The following is a 23958-nucleotide window of genomic DNA, read 5'->3' on the forward strand; positions in this document are numbered from 1 at the left end:
AATTGGAGAGTCTAACGCTTTACAGTTTGCTCCTCAAATAGTAGGAATTTCCTAAAGAATAAGGACATGTGCTTAATTATAGCTAATAGATCCATCAGTTGAAAAGAACTTTACAATGGATTTGGGCAGCACTGAGTTGTCTCTAATTGTCACACCTTCCCTGAAGCCACATAAGGGGGAAACAAGAAAATTCATGGGCTTGTCTTGCTTAATTAACATTGTTTCCCCCTGGAATCTAAAGGTCATCCCATAAGGTTATTAATACCCCATTTCTCTCTGTAACTAATAAAGATTTGAAAACACTAATTCTCAAGAAATTCTTCCTTACCCCTTAATCAATTGCAATTCTGCTCCTCACTAGCTATAGGCACTCAGGCAATTTACCTTGGGTCTCTGCTACAGATTTCTCCTCTGGAAAAGGAGGATTGGATTAAAACTTATAGCCTTCTCCTCAAGTTGTGGAAAGAATTAAATGAGATAATGCGAGTGAAGTTTTGGATAGATGGGTGGCTCAGGAAGGTTCACTTCCTCATTCCACTTCCCCCTCTCCTTTGTATCTTGATATTTTCTCTGTGTAACAGTCACTGTGTCCTCCTGAAGGTTTTCTTAACTGTTTTTTTCCCCTCCAGGATACTAAATTCCTATCCCTTAATTCTTTTCCAAGAGACCTTCTTTTCCAATTGTGTACCTTTTGCAACCTCTCCATTCCACATCACGTTAAATACAAGACCTAACAGGGTTTGGATAAAGCCAGACACAAATCTCCTTTCCAGCTCCCTTTCACTTTAGCCCCTCTTTCTCTCCCCCCAAAACCCTCCTCACCAAGCAACAACAATCAAAAAACCCAGAGTGGCAGAGAAAGGAGGCCCTCAAAGTTATCAATTAAATGATCTTCCTTTGGTGGCTAAAGAAATAATGTTTGGCAAGAGGGTAGCTTTAAAGGAAGGAAAAAGAAAAAGATGCTTTTCCTAACCAACTTCCTAGTCATCCTCCGTCAGCAGCAGCTGTAGGAATCCCTTCTCTGGACAAGGGCAAGGTGCCGAGGGGCCGTTTAACACCTGGCCCCAGCTCCGCTGAAAGCCTGGCCAGTATCAAACACCGTGGATCACAGAAATGTTTATGGTGGTTATGATACAGTGAGCCGGGGGAACGAAATATTTCCCACCCAGTAATATTTAATGGAAATGCTTTTGCTGAGTTGATGATAAGGAATCTCTTCCTGGTGGTCAAAACCAAGGAATTAGGAACCTAAGATTTGACAGCTGGAAGAGAGGTAGAACTCCCACTTCCCGAGGTTAAGGAATATGAATTGTGTTCAGAAATCTTCCCACACTCCCTGGTTAGTACATCCACTGATTTAGAAAGTCCCAGGGGCTCTGGAAGTTTCTGATGATGGATCATCTTTTTTTTTTTTTCCTCCTTTCTCCCTTTCCTTCAGGGCTCCAGACAGTTGGTGCTTAAGTGTCTACGATTTAACGTTTTCCTTGGGCTATCGTATGTCTACCTATCCCGCCCAGGACATCTCCCTAAATAATCTCTGAGTAGAGAGGAACGATCCTCTCCTAGGAGATTTATCTGAGAAGGGAGGTGCGCGGGGCCGTTCGAATTCCGAGGCTCGGATTTCGTTCCGGGCAGGTCAGATGGTGCGGTCGGCGGGCCCGAGGGATGCGCGCAGCTGTCCCCGCAAGAGGCGCGGCGCACAGGTGCTCGGCCTCCCGCCCCCGAAGTCGCAGGGAAGCTGCCGCACAGACACGTGAGTCGCAGGCAGTTAAACCTCGGGTGTTTCGACCCTGGTGGACAGAAAACAAACAAAAAGTCAACGACACCCGGGGCGACTGTCGCGATTAAAGCCCCGGCCCCTCTGTCGCCAGCCCTCCGTCCAAACCGACGGAGAGCCTCGGATTGGCACCTCGCGGCCCGAGCCTCCCTTCGCGGGCTGCGTCTGCGCCATCTCCCCGCGCGGTCTGCACCGGCTCGGCTGCGGGGGCCGGGCGGGTTCCGCCGGCCGTGGGGGTCGGGGTGGGCGCGAGGGCGGGGGCCCCTGACACCGCCCGGCCGACGGTGCCCGCAGGCCCGCGGGCCGCGGCGGGTGCGTCCCTCCCGTGCGCCTCGCGCGCTCCCGGGGCGCCGGCCGAGCGCCACGCGGTCTTAGCGCAAGTCGGGCTCGGAGCGCGTTCCTCGCGGCCGCGGGCCTCGCCCCGCGGTGCCTCCGCCCGGGCGCTCCGTGCGGCTGTCTGGCCCGGCCTGGTCTGCCGATCACGCTGCGGCGCAACTCGGGGGGCACCCAGCAGGCGCCGGCTCCTCCGCTGGTCCCGCGCTTTCCGCGCGGTTCCGCCGCCTCCCACCCGCGAGACATCTCCAATTTGATAGGATCTTTGATCAACCGCAGCGTTTCCCCCAGGTGTTAGCTGCCTCGGTTTGTAACTTTTCTGCATTCCCTATGATTGCTTCTTTTCTTTCCTCTTTAAGGTTGTGGATGGTTCAAAGTTTGGACCTGGCATGTTAAAAAAAACAAAAACAAAAACATGTTACAGTTTTACAGGACGATGCTGAGTGGGTTTTTAATTTACCGACAAAAATGATTCCACCGCATGACCCCAGGCTCTTCATTTTCCTCTCTGAATCTCAACTTTACTTCATCTATAAAGTAAAATTTAAATTATTTTTATCTCACCTGCCTTCGTAGAGGGTTGGTGAGATGACCTTGTGAAAGGTCTTGCAGGGATCGCTAATGATTTTGTGATCTGTAGATTTGAAACGTAGGATTAGAAATATATGATTTTCTTTTAAGCGATGAGTAAAGAGCATTTTCTGTGCAGTTAAGTGTCAGAAGCAGGGCGTCTTTCTCTCTCTCTCTCTCTCTCTCTCGCCAGCTGGGGCAACTAGGGCTCTCCACACTCAGTGTCAGTGTCATGAACACAGAATCAGGGAGTCAGACCTGAGGATGACAGGTCTGTCCTGCAAGGACTGCAGGTTAGTCCTGTAAGATCCTTTGTGCCATTGATTTTCTCTGCTCATACTGATAATAGGATAGTAAATTGTGTATTTTGTGTATTTTGAGTTTCCCCTCCTTTCATGTTTTCAGTCCTGGAGGGAGAGAGACGGAGAAAGAGAGAGAAGGGGAGAGAAAGGCAACTAGTTCTCATCTTTAAAATACCAAAAAGAAAAAAAAAAAAAACAATCTCATTGATCAGTGTGGAAAACCAAAGGCCCAAATCCCTTCCATTACCCTCCACTGTGATTAAAATTGAAGTGTTCTTTTTTTTAAAAAAAAAAAAAGTCATTTCAGATTGCAAGGAAGAGAATCTCTCTCTCTCTCTCTCTCTCTCTCTCTCTTTCTCGGCCTCCCCCACCTTCTTTGCCTCTTTCCCTCTCTTTTAAGGGAGACATAGGAGCAGCTTAGGAATGTTTTTCTGATTGGAGAGTTTTTAAGAGGCTACCTCTCAAAGGCAGCTGAGACGATTGAAGGCTGACTTTAGGTGAGCCAATATGAGGAATGTACTGCAAAGCCCTCCGAAAGAATCTAGACTATTTTTTACAGGATAAATCACCTGTGTGTTTGCGTGACTGGATTATTTCGTGTATGTTGTTCTGACCCACCCTTTCCCTAGGACGCCAGGGCGACCTTCTGTGAGAGGGGGAGGAAAAGAAGGAAGATGTGTGAGCTCCCCCTGGTGCTCGTCTGTATTCAGGCGGATTGAAAAGAATTGTCAGGAGCACCCGTCTACACAAAGGGAAGGAAAAGTCAATGATCTGCGTTATTTCAAGTGGCCCGCTTCCGCACTCACCGGCAGAACATTTCAGATCAACGTCTCCAGGCTTGGATTCTCTTGGACCCTTTATGTCACCCTGTCCGTGTAGACCTGCCTTTGTTAGATAATGTCATTTCTGTCAAGAGCTGGAAGAGGAGTCCATGCCTTGTCAGAGAACAGGTTGACAAAGCACAACTTGAAGTGGGAATTTGGCAGCTGCCCTGTGGATGGGATTGCTCTTGGAATCAAACTGGATTACTTTTTTGTCCAGGCTTGTTCTCCTTTTGGATGAATAATTTTCACACACTAATTTTTGTGTGTGTATGTGGAAGTAGATATCACAAAGATATCATGGAGCTCTGGTGCAAACCATCTTGATCAGTAAGTCCTTTAATTCTAGACCATGTCTCCGATCCCAGTAAATTCCTGTACTTTTAAGAACTTTTTAGGCACCTGCAGTCAAGAGACCTCTGAGGGCTCTGGTTGCCAGTAAAGGCGGTGGAGGCAATCTCATGCAGTCTACTGGATAAATTCATCACAGTGGCCTTCAACAATTTGTCAATGTGTATTTAGTTAGTCCTGCATTTGGTCCACACTATGGGGAGTTTAGGGCTTCCCTGGTGGCTCAGATGGTAAAAAATCCTCCTGCAATGCGGGAGACCTGGGTTCGATCCCTGGGTTGGGAAGATCCCCTGGAGAAGGGAATGGCTGCCTACTTTGGTATTCTTGCCTGGAGAATTCCATGGACGGAGGAGCCTGGCGGGCTATGTAGTCCATGGGGTCGCAAAGAATCAAACACGACTGAGCGACTAACACTTCTACTTATGGGGAGTATAAAAGATGTAGGAATATAATCCCTACTGAGAACTGTTAGATTAGCTAAGGGACAAACTTCAGTGTTCATGAAAATAGATTATTAAGATTCATTGACCTCATAAGTCAAGGCCGAGCTTTGGGTGCATTTAGCTTTCTGTGTGTGATTCTAGCTGCGTGAGGGTCTTGTCAAGCCAAAAATGGACCCAAAGACCCCAGCTCTCCTGACGGCTCCTGGGCTTCTCCTTTACTCCGAGCTTAATCACGGAGCCTTGAAGCCCACCCAGAAGACTGTGGCAAGCTTTCACTGATCTATCAATTCTCTATAATCTTAAATGCATTCTCCTCTCTGGCTTTTATTTCTCCTGGCACACCAGGCTCACTCCCCTTTACTTCTTTGCTGGGCTCTTCCTCTGGTCTGGCTGCTTTCCGCCTCCCCGCCTCCAAGCCATCCAGTGCCTACATTTTTAAAAAGTATTTATTTGTTTGGCTGTGCTGGTTTCAGTTGCAGGACGCAGTATCTTTAAATGCTGTATGCGAACACCTAGTTTCGGCTTGTGGGATCTAGTTCCCCAGCCAGGGATTGAACTGGGGCCCCCTGAGTTGGGAGCATGGAGTCTTAGCCACTGGACCTCCAGAGAAATTCCCACTGTCTACTTCAGAGTGAGGTGCACCTCTTTCCTGACAATTCTCACCTATACAAATTGCTCTCCTAACTCTTCCTGCACTTTTTGTTTGTACCCCGAAACGAGCTCTTCTTACGGATAACCCCTTCCCTGATCTCCAAGACCTCCGTGTGTGTTACCCCTGGCCCTGAACCGGAAGCTTCCTGGAGGAGTAATGGCTTTTGTTTCTTCTGTATCATCACACTATCCAAGTGCTCCGATTTGTTTAAGGAGTGCTCTGTTCAATGAGTAAATTGAAATAATAATCCCGAGGGATTTTTTTTATCTCAAAAAATTTTTAAATCCCATGTCTCTTACATGAAAAATTGTCAAATTAAGGAGCCATTTCCAGGATTTTAATTTATGTATTAGTTATGCTTTGCCTCCACCCCAAAAGGATTTAAGGTGGGCTTAAAATATTAGGAAAACTAGACAAGATTATTAATTCTGTCCTTGCAGGCTCTAAAATCACATAGTTCGGGGTCCCAATTTAAACAATGGAGAAATTTTTTTTTAAGGTAAAAGGTGCACTTTCTAATATCTCTCATTTTCATGTTAAGGGAAAAAAAATCACAGATACAACATTTCAGAAATATTTTTGCGTCTTCTTTGCATAGCACACACACACACACACTCACACGAGAACTGTACTGGCAGTGAACATGGGTTGTTTAAAGTATAGCTATTCAACTGTCATATAAAGTGAAATCTATATTTTCTCTCCCTATATGACTATATATTTAACATCTCTATGCATATGTGTGTGCATACATATGTATATGTTATATACACACACTCCACATTATTATTTCAAGGGGGATTTTGCTCCTTCTGGCTACCAGCAATAACTAGTCAATATTTACACTCTTGAATATCGATGATGTCGTGCATACACGGAAAAGCTGTGGAAAACATCTCCATTTTCACACAGAGTTTTAATTATTTGTAAAGACTCTGATTGTTCACTATCTAATGTCATGGATTGGTCCTCACAGGGTCAAGTGCACTGTCCAGAACTCCCACAGTATTATAAATAGGCTTCTAAAGCCGGGTTGATTGATGTTTGGCATAAAACGCTATTCCTCTGAGCACATATATTCCTTCTGTTCACCATTTTCATAGAAAAATACCAGGGCTGATTTTTTATTCAAATCTCCAATTTATGCAGGGTTTAAACTACTAAATACCTAAAGCCTTTTTTCAGATCTTTTTTTCCTGCTTTTCTATTAGGTAGGTAACTAAATCTTTTGCTTCAGCACAAGTAAGAATTGGAGATTTAGCAGATTCCTGTGGGGGAGAGAAAGAGTTTATTAATTATATTGAGAATCAAATAATATGCTTCTTTGACACTAATGTTCTATCTTTCTCCACCCTGAGTACCCAGAGGGACAACTTTAAAGCCTTTATCAGGGTCTAGATTACCGCATTTATGGTTCCTTGGAAGAGGAAATTTAATGAATGGCATTCTGAGTTGAAGAGAGAATTCGAGATGTTTTAAGATTTAAGCTGCAACAGTGGAATGAGTTTTTTCCAAGTATGTTCCAGAGATTGTAACATAAAACATCACCCAAAAAGTACAATAATGTACATTTTCATGAGTTTTAATAAATTGTTAATACTGATGAAATGTAAATTTTTCCTTCACGACCCTTATCTGGATGTGACAGAGTCCTACAGAAATCTTTAAGTACCCGTTTAAAGCAATTTACAAGATATCGTAGAGATTCCTGGCAATAAAGAATGATTAGTGACCTTGTTAAAAATGTTTATATTGATAATATTAAACCAAGTGCCTTATCCAGATTGAGCCGGTTTTGGCTTGTGTCTGCACTGGTACCTTTATCAAGAGTGCCCTTTTACTTTATAGGCTCTGTATTAGAAACAAATTTTACTTAAATACAGTTCTTCCGTTACTGATGGACAGCAGAATATTTACTGTTTATTACCTAACCAGACACTACACTAGGTTTATTCCATTGATTATTACACTAGAATTTTATAGCTACTATATAAGGAAGATACATGATTACCACTCTTCTGGTGGCTCAGAAGGTAAAGAATCTGCCTGCAACGTAGGAGACTTGGGTTCAGTCCCTGGGTTGGGAAGATCCCCTGGAGAAGGAAGGGGCTATCCACTCCAGTATTCTTGCTGGAGAATCCCATGCACAGAGGGAGCCTGGCAGGCTACAGTCCATGGGGTTGCAAAGAGTCAGACATGACTGAGCGACTAACACTAAGCATCACTGAAAAAAAAAAGGATGAGGAAAGTTGAGTCATACAGAGTTAAAAGTGATTTTCCCCAAGTTTCCTGCTGTCTGAATCTCTTTGGACTGCTGTAACAAAATGCCATAGACTGGATGGCTTGTAAACAACAGAAGTTTATTCCTCACAGTTCTTGAGGCCAGGAAGTCCAAGATCAAGGTGCCAACAGATTCCGTGTCTGGTGAGAGCCAACATTCTGGTTTGCAAACAGTATTTGCTAGTTATAACCTCACATGGTAGAATTTACAAGGAAGAGTACTGTCTCAGCTGCTTTTATAAGGGCACTAATCTCATTACTGAGGGCTCCACCCTCATGACCTGTCCCCTTCCAAAGATCCTCACCTCCTGATACCATCACATTGGGGTTAGGTTTCAACATATGAATTCTGGAACATTAGACCACAGCACCTGCCTAGTAAATAGTGAAGGTAGGGACTAAACTGCAGTAGTACAACCCTGCTATCCACTGTCTTCAAAGGGCCAGTTAGCGGATCTTAGGCTTTGTAGGGCATACATTGTCTATCACAGCTACTCAAGTCTGCTGTTGTAGTACAGAAGCAGTTCTAGATAATATGTAAATGAATTGTGTGGCTCTGTTCCGATAAAGCTTTATTTGAAAAAAAGCAGGTGGTAGGCCAGATTTCTCCTATGTCTGTAATTTGCTGACTCCTGTACTGATCTATTCTGCCAGCCTCCTCAGTGCAAAGAAAACCCACTAAGTGCAGCTAACTTTAGGTCTCCATCCTGGGTGAATCCTCTGAGAAGGCAAAACCAGTGTGGACTAAGGGCCTTAGAAACTACCTCCAACCTTGGCACTTGACCCTAAACATCGTTGTTGGAGGTTTTGGAAGGCTCCTCTTAGAATGTAATATACTTGTAGAAGTGGGGTCTTGAGTTAACTCATGAGTCCCTATTATTGTTTGAGTGTGAATTAGAAATACTTAGAGTGAAGCTGGAGTCCATATCTGCTTGGATTTCTAGTGTTCTGAAGGCCCCTTACTCTTATGTACAAGACAGCCTTGCTTCATCTTCCAGGGATTTTTGGAGCCCCAAATTACTCTTCATGCAGTCCTTGTTTTGTTTAATTGGATTTTTTTAGCATGTTCCCATGGGTCAGTCTGGGCTGATCTGGTGACTCACTGATTTTCCAGACCACTTAGGACTGAAGGTGTGCCTTATACTTCCAAGTCTTTAAACCAGTAGCCCAGGGACTAGGTCCTGCCCACCAACTGGCCGGATACCTCTCTGAAATTCTATTTTCATCAGTTCCTAGACCATCTATTACTTCAGTTCATCCATGACTGTGTATTAGAGAGTAGATACTGTCGCTCCCTGCCAGTGTGGGATTCACTGTCTTCCCCATCAGATATGTATTCTGCAGGACCTGTTGAGCGTCTTGGTCACTCAGCTTGTCACTGGCTGCCTCCCTACCCCCGTGGACAGGCACAGGTTCAGTCCTGGGTCTTCTCAGTTGGCTCCATTTACTGGCAGGTTGTTGATTCATGTTTGGCCATGTGGCAGGAAAAACTACCTCCCTACTCTACAGTCTTGCCAAAAGTGAGACACTTCCTTTCTTTCCTACTCAAAAGGTAAGTCATATGACCATAGAATATAGTTATTATAAGAGAGTTGCACAAGGGTTTGGTCTTACATTTCTCAAAAGTAGAAGATAATGGAAACACAGTCTTGGCCTGATTGGCAAAATGACAGATGCAACTGGTGAAAGAAAAATCAAAATGATAGCTGATGATTAAGAAGAGCCGAGATTAAACTTCAGATGCCGTGTGACTAAAGATGTTTTCTCTCTTCTTTCCACTCAAACATCTTTTTTAAAACTAAATTTTTGTCATTAATCTCAGTGATGATTTTTGTATTAAAGAGCTAAGTGGAATTTTTAACTAAGAGGAAAATTCTCTGGTGTTGGATTTAATCCTTGAAATCAATCAACAAGTCATTTAAAGTCCTTTAAATCATCACAAGATGAAAGGCCTCTTTGGATTTAAAGCCAAAGAAGTAATCCCCTGTCTCAGGGGTGACCGAAAAGAATGATTGTGAGCAGTGATCCCTGCTCTTAAGTAGATTATAGTGTCATTGCCAAGATAAAATGAAGACGTAAGAGACCATTAGACCAACTAAACAATATGGCACTTCTGGTCTGTAAGTTTAGAGCAGAGAAAGATGATGGAGCTTCAGAGTAAGTGCTGTGTAGAGAAGGTTGGGTTTGAGGGGGGTGTGTGTGTGTGAATAAGTTACTTCAGTCATGTCAGACTCTTTGCAACCCCATGGACTGTAGCCTGCCAGGCTCCTGTGTCCATGGGATTCTCCGGGTAAGAATACTGGAGTGGGTTGCATGCCTTCCTCCAGGGAATCTTCCCAAGTCAGGCATCGAACCTGCATCTCCTGTGTCTTCTGTATGGTAGGCAGATTCTTTACTGCTGAGTCACCGGATAAGACCTGGGTTTGAGGTAGGTTAACATCAGGAAGCCACTGATGGTTTTATACCAGGGAACAAGTTGAATGTGAGTTCCTTGAGGTTAGAGGTGGCTAACTGTCTTTGCTAGCTCAAGTCTAGGTCACACATCATGGCACACAGTAGGTGCATAAAAAAGTTTATTTAGTATGAAAATCAGATTTTAGTGGTGCAGACTACTTGCTGGAAAGATTGGAATCAGGAAAAAGATGATAACCTCTTTGATGACCAGAGGTATGCTAGAGCTAGGACCTATAATAACTAACAATACTGGGTAAGCTCTTAAAACATTTTCACTAAAATTGCAAATTAGTCTCGGACATCAATCAGCAAGTTTCCAAACCCTTTTGATTATTAAAAAAAATGTGAGCTTTGAATTTTAAGGCAAAGAAATAGATCCCATTTTTTGAGTGAAAACCAAGAAAGGATCTTAAGCTTAATTTTCAAGGGAAGTAGCATGGTGGAAAATTTTATGGGTAAGGGAGTCAGATCACATCACGTCACAGTCGCATCACGGGGAGTGAGATGGCCACACAGGTGGTTGTACATGATTAGCTGGGGGATCTTGGGTGAGGTCATTGTTCTGTGCCTTGTTCTGTCACTTGAAAAATAGGGATGAGGACGTCTTTCCAGATGGATTGTGGTGAGGATTAGCATATATAAACATCAGCACAGACTCTGGTCCAGGGTAGATCATTTCCTGATGCTCCTTTCAGTTTCCTTCCTCCTCCTACAGAGCTGAATTAAATGAGAGCTTCGAGTCAAGTGAAGTCATGGAGTCCTTGATGTCCTGGGCTACAAAGACTGGAGTGTCATTGGGTGATAAGGACGAGCATCATGGATGCCCCCCCCCCGCCCCCCTCATTGTGCAGGTCAGACCACAAGTTCTGAGCACGAGGGGACTGCACTGATGCATACAGACAGGAAAACTCTGAGCACTGAGTTAGCCTTGTGGGATATTCGTTGTTACAGCTCAGGAGGCAAAATGAAAAGAGGTGGTACGCAAGAAACAAACAATCAATTTATATGCAATGGAAAGCGAAAGTTGACCTTTGTTGGTTATTAGTAATATCTAAGTGCTTTTGGTGGGCTTCCCTGGTGGCTCAGTTGGTAAAGAATCTGTCTGCAATGCAGGAGACTCTGGTTCGATTCCTGGGTCAGGAAGATCCCCTGGAGAAGGGATAGGCTACCATTCCAGTATTCTGGCCTGGAGAATTCCATGGACTGTATAGTCCACAGGGTCGCAAAGAGTCAGACGCAACTGAGCAACTTTCACTTTCAAGTGCTTTTGATTTTTGTGAAATTATTTCCTCATATGTTCACTGATGGGTTAATAGAAAAAAATCGATCCCAACGAAAGCTTTAAGTGAGTCAACTGTGTTCAGCTCAAAAGGAGCCCTTTTTATTCTTGGTGTGAGCCAGAGGAGTGGGCCTATTTAATTAAGGAGAACAGTACTGGGAAAAATTGGGGTGTGCTTTGATTTCTACAGTGGAAGGAGTTTACCCAAGAATTGAAAGCAAAGCCTCTGTCCTGCCAGTGGAGGTTTCTCAATCCTTCATATGGGGAACCTGTATAGTCCCGGGGACCACAGGAGCTGCCCTTCCATGCTGCCAGCTTGCTCTCACAGACCACAGTGGACGCAACAGGAGACTGAAGTCTCCGTGGAGGCTGCTGCCCCACCAGGTCTGCCTCTTCATTTCCGGCTTCTCCTTTTATTCGGATCGCCAGCCTTTCCTTGGGTACCTCGTGGTACCAAGTGAAGCGTCATCATCACAGCCCCTAAGGCACTCAGGTATACTGTATGTTGGTTGTCCTTGGCTGGTGTGGCTTATCCTGGAGATGGTTGTTGGGCTCCTCCTAGTCCAGATGCCCTGGTGCGATGCATGGGTGTGTCAGGCACGCTGAGCATCGCCCACATAGGCTCCATCTATTCATCTCTATGAACACCTCTTTCTTAAAAATGAAGCTGCTGAGTAATTTGCCCAGGCTTTGTGGACTAGCAGATAATAGATCCAAGATTAGAATACAGATCTTCAGGCTCCAGGAATTTTTTTTCTGCAGACCATTGATCCTCAGACAGGGAAGCAACTTTCTCATCCCTCTGCCCCCACCAGAATGGCAGATCATAACTAGAGGGACGAGAGCATAGCTTGAAAAGTCATAGTTAGATCATTCTAAGTACCTATTGTTTTCATGATCAAACCAAAAAACTGAGAATATTCTCAGTTAGTGAGTAAACAACTGTGGTGGGTGGTACTGGTGCCCACGTGACATGGTGATTAGAGCTTCAGAGACAGAAAGGAAAGTGAGGACTGTCGAAGGTTCCTTGGATTTGCCGGCTAGAAAGGAATGGTGATCTTCAAGAGCCTTGTTTCAGCTCCATAGTGGATATGGAAGCTGGGTTGCAGGGACTGAGGAAAGAATGGGTAAGGAGGGAGTGCTGACAATGCAGGCAAAGCAGAAGTGGGACTATGGAAAGAAATGGAAGCAGGACTTTTGGCAGGATCAAGGCGCCGTCTCCCGCTAGACTGGATCAAAGGTTCAACCTCTGTGTCTTCCAACCCCAGTTCCTTTCTCTCCTTATTTAATGCAATATGTTACTTGGCAGTTTATGTTAAAAAGCTAGAGGGATTGTATTTTAATATATGAATATATTTAACACATTGAAGATGTTTCTATGTCCCTGAGGTAAGTACATTTCTTCACTTGCTCTCTGAGGATGCCGCCCCCATGCCGCCCCCAGCTCCTGCTCTCTGCAGCCCTTCGTCTCCTTGTCCCCACCCCCACCCTTCCACCGAACTAGACAGCCAGACGGTGAATCACCCAAAACAAAGGCTGAACATACTTGAAAATCCTCCGGTCTTAGTGTAAGTCAGAAAGATTTGGATGCGTACTTGTTGAGCAAGTTTTTCTGTCTTCAGAGACTTAATCTAGTTCAGAACTTCGATTCTAGATTCCCAAAAGGGCAGGGCAGGGCAGGGGGAGAAGGTACCAGAGAAAAGGAGAGCAGGAGGTGAAGAAACCCCAGGTCTCCACCGGGTCAGGAGCTCTCTGTCCCCCCACTCCGCTGGGGGTCCCGGAGGTCCACCCAGTGCCCAGTGGTCCTCACTGCCAGCGAGGGAGGGCTTCTTCGGGAACATGCCACTGCAGAGCTGGTTGGCATGTTCCTCAGCATTCTTTCCAGGCCTGATCTGATTGATTATAAGCCTAGGTGTGGCGGTAACAAGCAAAGGGGCCTCTCCTCCTCTCCCTGTGCCATTAGTTGGAACTGAATGGACATCTTCCACAAAACGAACAGCGTGTAGAGCCCGCTGCCCTGCACTGTAGGTGTTTATGAACTCGTCTTCCCCGCTCTACTGGTAAATCCTTGAGAGCAAAGATCCTCTCTTTTTTTTTTTAAGCTCTGCATACTTGATACGTAAAATCATTCTTGGCACAGAGCTTGATTCATGTTTGTTGAATGAATAAATGAGTGAATGGCTGTTTGATGAATAAAATAAGAGTTAAAATGTTTAGAAGTAGACGTCAGAAGAAACCAGAGAGAGAAAAAGAGAGGGGAGACTGGTGTGTGTGTTAGTTGCTCAGTCCTGTCTGACTCTTTGAAGATGCTTAAAGAGGCAAGGATGATTATTTAAGGAGAACTGAGAGTGACTGGGAGAGGAAGGATGATAGGTAAATCCAAGTTCTTTTGGAGCCTGGTAAAAGGGATGAGATGATAAATGGTGAGTCTCTGATATGTTGGGTTTAACATTTTTTTTTCTTTAATAGCCATAGGTAACCCTAAACTTATCTTCTTCATAGTTCTATTTCTGGTCATAATGCATGTCTGGTAGTGTTGACAATTAAGAATCATCAAGATGGTCTAAGAGTCTATAAAAGATAAAGTCATGGGGTCATATTTTAAGTCTTTCTGTCTTCATATTTAGAAAAGCATGTTACTGTCATCCTCGTATTATTCTGTTGATCATCTGAGAACAGAATTTGCTGTAAGAGCATGTTCCAAATGCCAGGTATAATTGTGTGTTCTTAGCCTTGCAGGGTCAGAGAAGGCAATGGCACCCTACTCCAGTACTCTTGCCTGGAAGATCCCATGGATGGAAGAGGCTGGTGGGCTGCAGTCCATGGGGTAGCTAACAGTCGGACATGACTGAGCGACTTCACTTTCATGCATTGGAGAAGGAAATGGCAACCCACTCCAGTGTTCTTGCCTGGAGAATCCCAGGGATGGGGGAGCCTGGTGGGCTGCTGTCTATGGGGTCGCACAGAGTCGGACACGACTGAAGCGACTTAGCAGCAGCAGCAGCAGCAGCCTGGCAGGGTACAGTCCATAGGGTCGCAAGGAGTTGGACATGACTGAAGCGACATAGCACACAGATACTGGTAAAGGAATCTGCCTGCAGTACAGGAGACCCAGGTATGATCCCTGGAGAAGGGAGTGGCAGTCCACTGCAGTATTCTTTCCTGGTAAATCCCATGGACAGAGGAGCCTAGTGGGCTACAGTCCATGGGGTCGCTAAGAGTCGAATATGACTGAGTGACTAACACACACACACACACACACGCGCCTTCAAGCAAGTTCACATTTATTCATTCACTAATTTTTCACTCTGGTTCATTCATTCACTCATTCAGAGGCATAAATTAAGCCCTCAAAGAGATGATTTGTGGGTACTGAAGATTGATAAAAAAGGAGTTCCCAGCCTAGCAAGGGAAACAAACGCCTGAATGTATATTTAGGGGTCATGTGGCTGTGTCAATGCTGACACATGAGACATACCATTTCTGATCCCTTCCTACCCTCTCCTGAGCCATCTCAATCCAAGCCATTGGATTGACTGTCTCCTTTTCCACTGAGGCTGCCCTTGCCTGGGCCCTTGAGTGGAACCCCAAACTCTAGGAAGAAGGGGAGCTCTGAAGCTCTTCTTGTTTTTTTCCAGTCTCCCATGAGCTTCGATCTTGCCTCCACCCCAGCAGCCATAGCTAGACCCCATTTTCTCCTCTGGCGTAGCCCATTACCACATAGTTCCAATGGCTGCCCCATCCACACCTCATCTCGCCATGGCCTTTGCACACACTTTGGACTGGCTGGCCCCCTTCCTTGGGGGCTGCTCTTGGCATTGGGTCAGATCTTCTTCTCCCTTCCTCCTGGCAGCTACCCCCCTTTCACGTAATATCTTGTTTCAAGGTCTGCCAGCAAGATTCAGGTCAAAGTCGGCTCAAGACAGCCCCACCCGCCATGCTCTACTACAGGCCCTGTACGGCCATGATGCTTGTGAATACCTCTTTCGGCAGAAAAACTTCCTTTGGATGTGCTTCAGAAGGGAGGAAGGAGTTCTTGCTTCTGCTGGGGCTAGCCCAGATCCTGGACCTACTACTGTATGGCCATTTTCAGATTTCACCCTGAGAACTAAAGGAAGTCCAGTGGGATAAGACGTGACACGGACCGATTCATTAAAGAAGCTGAAAGCTCTGTGCCTGCTTCAAGGGAAAGTGTAAAACTGTGGATTCAGTGACTTGATAGAATATATATATAGTGTTAGTGGATGAGTTGGAAAAGGAAATCAGTATTTCTCCATCTCTTATGTTAATCCCCAGATCATGTTAATAAATCCTGACATAGTAGACTTTCTGGTGTGAGAAGAAATTTCATTTGAAATATGACAAGGTTTAAAAAAATGTTCTTTATGTAATATCACCCCTTAATTTAACAAAGCTTTTTGGACGACTTTGTTGTTAAACTGATTCGTCAATTTGCCTCATAAGATTGTATTTCTCTCTCTAAAAATAACTAAAATATGTAGAGATATCATTCTTGCCTGGAGAATCCCAGGGATGGGGGAGCCTGGTGGGCTGCCATCTATGGGGTCACACAGAGTCGGACACGACTGAAGCGACTTAGCAGCAGCAAGCCAGGGGGAACCCTTCAAACTTATATTTTGGATAAAAATAGTGAGCTTTTCTGAAATCAGAGTACTGCAGTCTTCATTTCCAGTCTTCAAGTCTGTTAAAAAATTTGAATATATGCATATATATATATTTAAAAGTAGGGAAAAATAACTTATTTATTGTAAACAGAGTATCATTGAAAATGCAAATTTTTGAGCTGATAGAAAAAAAGAGTTGCAAATCATCAGTTTGTCAAACATCAACATCAGCTCAAACCTGGGTTGACTTTTCAATAGGTTTCTGCAAGCCAGAGCAGTGGTTGCTAAAAGGGGAGGAGCCGGCAAAGATGCGTTCCCAGTTCAGGATAGCAGGGATAACAGCATCTCGCTGCTGAAACAAGCTTCACACGTTAGCCGGCAATCATTAGGTTGGTGACTTTCCTGATACCCAGGAGATGCTTGCTCGAGGAATTAATTTCTATGTTGATGCATTTGACAAGCCCCAGTTCCTGATGTCTCACACTCAAGCCTTACTTTATAGGCACATCTGTTAGTTTAAAGCATTTTTAGTTTATTGAAGAAGGCTTCACAAAGAAAAAACAGATGATGAAAATCTCATCTGTCAAAACTGTTATTAAAACCAGTAACAGTGTGAAATTTTGTTTAAATTGAAAGCATCATTTATTTTTATCAAACATTTTATAAACAATCACATTTGAGAAAGATTTTAGGGGACCTGGAGAGCCCTCAACAAGACGCAGCTCATTATGTTGCTTTGTCGCTCAGATAGAGCCTGCTTTCCTTTAACTCGGGGAGAGACCACAGGGGTCGAGACATTACCCGGAGCGGGGCTCAGCCGTCTCAAGGAGGGAGAGTGAGCAGGAAAGAGGATGCGCCCACATGGGACCTGAAGACCTATGTCAGGCGGTGGACATAGGGGCCACCTTCTTTGTCCTTTTCGCATAGATTAATTTGGAGCAACTCGGCCTGTGCCTCAGTCTCTGAGAGGGCTTAGACGAAGAAAGGAAAGGAAAGAAGAAAGGACACTCATGGAAAGAGTGAGCAAACCTTGCTTGCTTTTCTTCTGTGCAGACTGTTGATTCCATGCTCAGATCTGCTCCTAATATCAAAGGGTGCTTTCACAGCCAGGAGGAGTCACAGCCAACCTCAAGACAGGGAACAAGACGATCATCAAGTCCATTTAGTTGAATCTTCATTCAATCCATATGTCTGGCAACGTGGAGACAAAACATCCGACACTTCGCTCTTGTGTAGACTCAATCTTAGAATACACAAAAGATCCAGTTTCATGTTCTGAACTGTATCTCACGCTTCTTTGGCTATTTGGTGTTAGCAGCTTTGACAAAGAAGTCATGTCTGAGGCAAAGTAGAACCATGTCAATCTGAATGATTTGTTCAAGGGGTGACCTTTTTCTCTCCTTTCTCCGACAATACTGTGCTTAATTTTGTCACACTTAGAAATCTCTTCCTGGGAGCCAGCAAAGGTTTGTCAGGGGGCCTGGGGCGTAGGAATGGGGGCTTACAGAGTGGGAAGCGTCCTGCAGATCATCAGCTTTCTGTATCCATTCTTTTCTGAAGCCGACTGTTCTAAGAATGGGTCTGGTTCTCCTTGGATATCACTCCATTCTTAAGCCCTCCTTCCATTTGTAAAAGAAAATCTTACCTCTTACTCATCAGTTACCTCACTGAAGAATGCAGCTCCAGGGCATAAAGAACACCGCCCCCCGCCCCCCTCCCCGCTCCATCCCCCAGCACTTTAAAGAAAAGGATTGTTGGGATCTTGCTGTGCTAAGTCGCTTTAGTCATTTCCGAGTCTTTGGGACCTCATGGACTGCAGTGCACCAGGCTGCTCTGTCCATGGGATTCTACAGACAAGGATGCTGGAGTGGGTTGCCATGCCCACCCAGGGTGGAGCCCACGACTCCTACGTCTCTGGCATCAGCAGGCTGACTCTTTTAGCGCCACCGTGGAAGCCACTAAAACCAGGCCCTCGCTCTGTGGCCCAGCTGCATGTTTCCCACATTTTCCAAGAGGTGAAAATTTCATGTTTACTTCCAAAATAGCAGTATTACATTTTCTGGAAATGAACCCGATATTAAGTTAGTGTTGTATTTTAGCTAAGTTAATGTTTATATTTCTTGACCATTTATTCAGAGTTGCAGGAAAAAAAATATTTTCATTAACTTTTGCCAGATGATTATATATTGTCAACCTCTATGTTAAACATAAACACAAATGTCTTGCTCACTGGTAAACTCTTTTCTGCTCATTTATTTTTGCCACGTGCTTAATACAGGAATGGCTTGCAAGTGCCACTCTTAAGAACATTAACAACAGGAATTAATGCACCTTTTGTAAGCTCTGAACGTCCTGTGGCCCCAATCATTTTTAATTTTTTCCTCTGAACTCTGTATTATGATGTTCTCTGAACCCAGTATCCTTCTAGCCATAAATTATATTCATCCATGGAAATATAAGCTAATTGGGAGAAAAACTCTATTGTCATTAAAAGATGCATTTCCAATAAGAAGTTTATTTGTTACATTCAATCATTTTAACATCAAAATGTAAGATATAGTTACGTTATTTGAGCAATTGTGGCTTACTAACTGTAATGATAATTAATTCAATCCAGAAAAAATTTTGGTAATAATATGAGAGTTGGACCATAAGGAAGGCTGGATGCCAAAGAATTGATGTTTTCAAACTGTGGTGTTGGAGAAGGCTCTTAAGAGTTCCTTGGAAAGCAAGGAGGTCAGACCAGTCCATCCTAAAGGAAATCAGTCCTGAATATTCAATTGGAAGGACTGATGCTGAAGCTGAAGTTCCAATACTTTGGCCCCCTCATGCGGAGAACTGACTCACTGAAAAAGGCCCTGATGCTGGGCAAGACTGAAGGCAGGAGGAGAAGGGGACGACAGAGGACGAGATGGTTGGATGGCATCACCGACTCAATGGACATGAGTTTGTGCAAACTCCAGGAGATAGTGAAGAGCAGGGATGCCTGGACAAGCTGCAGCCCATGGGGTTGCAAATGGACAGCAACAACAATTTTTCTTTCACGAAACAAGAACAACTTAAACTTTTCATATTCATATGAAATGAAAGTGAAAGTGAAGTTGCTCAGTCATGTCCGACTCTATGCGACCCCATGGACTGTAACCCACCAGGCTCCTCAGTCCATGGAATTTTCCAAGCAAGAGTACTGGAGTGCGTTGCCATTTCCTTCTCCGGGGGATCTTCCCAACCCAGGGATCGAACCCCAGGTCTCCCGCACTGCAGGCAGACGCTTTACTATCTGAGCCACCAGGGAAGCCCACTGGGAGCTGGATGGCATACTTCCACCCAGGAAATTGACCTGAGTTTATTAAAAGAGTTTACACAAATATTGGCAGTATTATGTGAAAACTAACTGAGGGCGAAGGGGCATGGAGGAACCCTAGTCCTAAGGGTGTAAAGTGAAGGAACAGTCGCCAGTCAGCGAAAGTGACTTTATCTCAGCAAAGAGCTGCCCTGTAGCAGCTGTGGTCTTGGGTAGAAGATGGAGCAGACCCGTGTTCTAAAGGATGGAAGCCAGGAAGATACAATGCCCTGACCTTACTCTTGTTGTCCAGTCTTTTGCCAGTGTCTCCCATTGGTCAACCCCCACACAAGTTGGGTTCTAACAATAGAAGTGACGGCAGCCCTTCATCTTTCATTGTTAACGATATTATGATGTTAGCTTTAGGTTTTGTGTGGACGTCTCTCATCAGATCAAGGAGCTTCTTTTTTTTCCCTTTTCTTTTTTAAAAAAATTATTTGTATTTATGTATTTATTTGACTGTGCCAGGCTTAGTTGCAACATGAGGGACTTTAGTTGCCACGTGCAGACTCCTTAGCGGCAGCATGTGGGATCTAGTTCCCCAGATCAGACCAGATCAGTTGCTCAGTCGTGTCCGACTCTTTGCGACCCCATGAATCGCAGCACGCCAGGTTCCCCAGCTAGGGATCAAACCTGGGTCCCCTGCTTGGTAGCATGGAGTCTGAGCCATTGGGCTACCAGGAGAGTCCCGAGGAACCTCTTTTGTATTTATAGTTTTTGAAAGTATTTGTCATGAGTTTTGTGAAAAACTTAACTGCATCTACTGAAATAGCTATGTTTTCATTTTTATCCTATTAATAACAATATTGATTGATTATTATATTATAATATATATAATATAGTATATATTATATAACCTTATTTTTTTTTAATTTATGTATTTTTTAATTGGTGGAGAATTGCTTTACAGTTCTGTGTTGGCTTCTGCCTTACAGCAGCATGAGTCAGTCATAGTTATATATGTTTATTCCTTCTCTCCTGAGCCTCTCTCCACTCCCCGCCACCCCGCCCCTGTAGGTCTTCACAGAGCACCAGACTGGGCTCCCTGTGTTACTTAGCAACTTCCCACTAACTGTTTTACACACGAGAGTGTATCTATGTCAGTGCTGCTTTCTGAATTTGTGCCCCCCTCACCTTCCAGCACTGTGTCCGCAAGTTCATTCTCTACTAGGTTCATCATATAATGCAATGATTTTGCAATGATATATTTCTGTCCCCTATCACTTATCCACTGTGCTATTATTATCATACTTAATATTTCTTCATTGTTACAAACCCCATCATGAGTTTTTGTTGTTTCTGCTTTAAAGATTAAAAAAATTTTTTCTAAAAATCAGGAAAAAATAGTTCTTTATGTTTCCCAAGAAGGTTATCATTTTCATTGTGGGTGGTGGGGGTTTAGTTGCTAAGTTGTGTCTGACTCTTGCGACTGCATGGACTGTAGCCTTCAGGCTCTTCTGTCCATGGGATTTTTTCAGGCAACAATACTGGAGTGGGTTGCCATGCCTTCCTTCAGGAAATCTTCCTGACCCGGGGATTGAACCCATGTCTCTTGCATCTCCTGCATCAGCAGGCGGGTTCTTTACCACTAGTGCCACCCGGGACACCCTTCTTGAGTCACAGTGACATGTTTCCACTGTAACCAATGAGGGGAAAAATTAACCCTGGCCCTTTGTAAGCACAGGGAACTTTTTAATCTTACAACTCCCTGGTAATTGTTTATTTCTCCATATGTTGTTCCTCCCCCAAATTGTGGAGTTTTATCGTATATACAAATGGTTAGCATTCAGCTGAAGACTCAGGACACCTCTTCATATTTCTGGAGCTCTTTCTCTGTGTAGCTTTCTTTTCTCTGATATCCTCCCTTGAAAATTTTAGCTGATCTGTGACTCTGAACTCTATCTCTCCAACTCAGCAATGCTATGAAGCTCTTCTTGAGCTTTCACTTTCTGGACTTCAGGTTTACAAATTACTTCCAGGCACCCACTCCAATATCCTTGGGTTTCCCTGGTGGCTCAGCTGGTAAAGAATCCGCCTGCATTGCAGGAGACCTGGGTTCAATCCCTGGGTTGGGAAGATCTCCTGGAGAAGGGAAAGGCTACCCATTCCGGTATTCTGGCCTGGTGAATTCCATGGACTATATAGTCCATGGGATCGCAAAGAGGTGGACAAGATTGAGTGACTGTCACACTTTCCAGGTAGTTGAAAGACCCACTTTATTTTCTCTCTCCCCCTGCACCCCCGCCGCCCCCCCCCACCGCCACGCCCTCCCCCCAGTCACCCCCCCCCGCCACCCCCTCCTCCCCCCACCCCCCACCACCGCCGCAGGGATCACAGTCCTGTGCTGCCACTTTAGCTGATGTCTTCAGACAGCTGTCTCATATTTTCTTAATTTTCTGGTTGTTATGGCAGGACAATAAATCTGGACCCTCTTGCTCTCTCATGGTTGGAAGTTGAAGGTTCTGGGTCGTCTTTGATTTTTTTCTCTTACCTCCACATCTGTGTTGTTTGTATTCCCTCCCAGGTCATGTCGCTGCAGCTCCTCTCACCAGCCACCTCCTTCCTACTGCTTCAATCCACAGTTACTTGCTTCCTCAGTAATTGTAAAAATCTTTACCTAGTCTTCCTACTTCTGGACTCCATCTCCCAATCTCACCATCACTCCCTTTGCCAGATTGATCTTCTTTGAATTCTTCTAATTGTGATTTTTAAACCTCATTTAAAATCTTCAGTGACTCTACTTGGTAGCAGAGTAATTAAACAGTTTTTTTTATGTTGGTGTTAAAGCAACTTTATGCTCTTCTCTTTTGAGTTCATCTGCCATCATTCCCTTCATTTACCTCTTTATATAGCTTTTTCTACTAGATTTTCTCTTCCCTACGTAGTAGGAACATTCTTCCTATCTTTGTGATCAAGACAAAACAATGTCTTTCATGATGCCCTGCTGGATCTCATTTTATAAAGTATCCCCATCCTTCTCTGAATTCGGAGAGTAATTTGTTCATACCTCTCATGAAACTTTTGACTTTGTCCACCTCTATCATAGGTCTTCATGACTTAGTGCCGTGGACATCAAGTGTCGTTTACTCTGACTCCCCCCTCCCCCAACCATTTTCTCTCTTATAACAAATGATGAAAGTGAATTTCCTTGACTTAGTGCCAAATTAAGTGTTGCTGAAGGTATTACTGCCTGACTTAACACTTTGTCACTGAAAAGTCCTCTTTCCTTCCAGGTGGCTTCTTTGCCTCCAGAACCGAAGTCTAGTGTTGGCCTTTCAACTCAGGTAAGACTGAAAACAATCCTTATGTGGCACAGTCTGTGTCATCTCCATGTTACCATTTGGTGTCACGCATCACGGGTCACATCACTAATTTGATATGTAGTTGTTGTTTCCACCCCTTTTGCATCCTAAGTTGTGTCCACCTCTTTTGTGACCCCATGGACTGTAGCCCGCCAGGCTCTGCTGTCCATGGGATTTCCCAGACAAGAATATAGGAGTGAGTTGCCATTTCCTTCTCCAGGGGATCTTCCTGACCTATGGATTGAACATGCATCTCCTACATTGCAAGTGGATTCTTTACCAACTGAGCCACCAGGGAAGCTCTTTCCTTACTTTTATTTATGTCCATATTCATGCTTTGAGATGAGTGTATTTCTCACAAGATTGTCAGCTCTACACAAATAAGGCTTTTATTAGCCCTTTTGTACAGTGCTTTGTATATACAATTAGAAATAATATAATAGAATTATAAGAACTCTATTTTCTGAGACATGCACACTTTCAGACTTTGGTTTACTGAGTGAGCATGGACCATAACATATTAACAATGTGATGTGTATATGATTTTAGCTAGTGCTCAATATGTGTGAAATTATATACAAAATTTGAATGGAAAAATGCTAAGGTCTCACTGTTACCTGCTTCATGTTAGAAAATAATATCAGAATATTAGTTCCAATATGTATAGCCTACATCTGAGAGAGATCCTTTAATTTTTGTTTCTCAAATTAAAAGCATTCAATTTTCTCTAGAAAATGCTTGTTTCTCTCAACCTCATTATGAAAACATTTTCTGCATACTTTGCCTAAAATTACCTTGTTTTTTGTTTTAATTACACAACTCCAAATCACTTTTCCTCATTAGTATTTGATAATTATAAGCAAAGAAGCAAATATAAAAACAAGAAGTACATGAGCAGTGCAGTCATGCATTTTCTCCTTCTCTCTGTTGATAGCACTGATGAAGTGTATTTAATTTCAATCTGCTGAATGACCACATTCATAATTCGTGTTCATTTCCATTCCAGGATGATTTCTTTCCAATTTGATTCAATATACATAATTTTTCCTTAAGCATACATGTCCACATTCCTTTGAACTTGTTTTTGTCTGGGGAAGGAGGAAAGAAATTAACCCTCATTTTGTATCTCCTTTTGACACAGCCTGTTTTTGGCACTTGCCACATATTATCTCATTTGATTCTGTGTGCAATCTTGGGAAGCTGGAATTATTATTCTTATTCTAAAGATGAAAAACTGATGGCTAGAAACCAACGTGCCAAAGATTGTTTAATTAGGAAATGGCAGAGCCAGAATTCAATAAAACCATCCTCTTTTGGTTATTGGTTTTAATGATACTCTATTGTTTATTTTCAAGCAAAGATTTTGCAAGAAATTCACAGGAATCTAGAAAGTTATGAACTTAAAAAAAATTGGTTTATCTAGTAA

At 43.8% G+C, this 23958-nt stretch overlaps 2 long non-coding RNA genes across 2 annotated transcripts in view; both read left to right on the forward strand.

Annotated features, from left to right (window-relative positions):
• The first annotated feature begins 1573 nt into the window (after positions 1-1573).
• The window catches only part of LOC147346322 (uncharacterized), a 28289-nt gene continuing 5904 nt past the window's right edge, over positions 1574-23958 (forward strand). The window contains exons 1-2 of the long non-coding RNA XR_015154107.1: positions 1574-1753; positions 22464-22514. This is a non-coding gene — a long non-coding RNA (uncharacterized LOC147346322). The remainder of the gene's footprint in view (positions 1754-22463; positions 22515-23958) is intronic.
• LOC147346323 (uncharacterized) lies at positions 2128-4303 on the forward strand. The gene is made up of 2 exons (XR_015154109.1): positions 2128-2416; positions 3612-4303. It is a non-coding gene; the product is annotated as an uncharacterized LOC147346323 (long non-coding RNA).

The sequence above is a fragment of the Bos grunniens genome, chromosome 24 (genome assembly GCF_055505025.1).
Source record: "Bos grunniens cultivar Pamir isolate PY7600 chromosome 24, Bosgru_T2T1.0, whole genome shotgun sequence".
NCBI classification, from domain to species: Eukaryota; Metazoa; Chordata; class Mammalia; order Artiodactyla; family Bovidae; genus Bos; species Bos grunniens.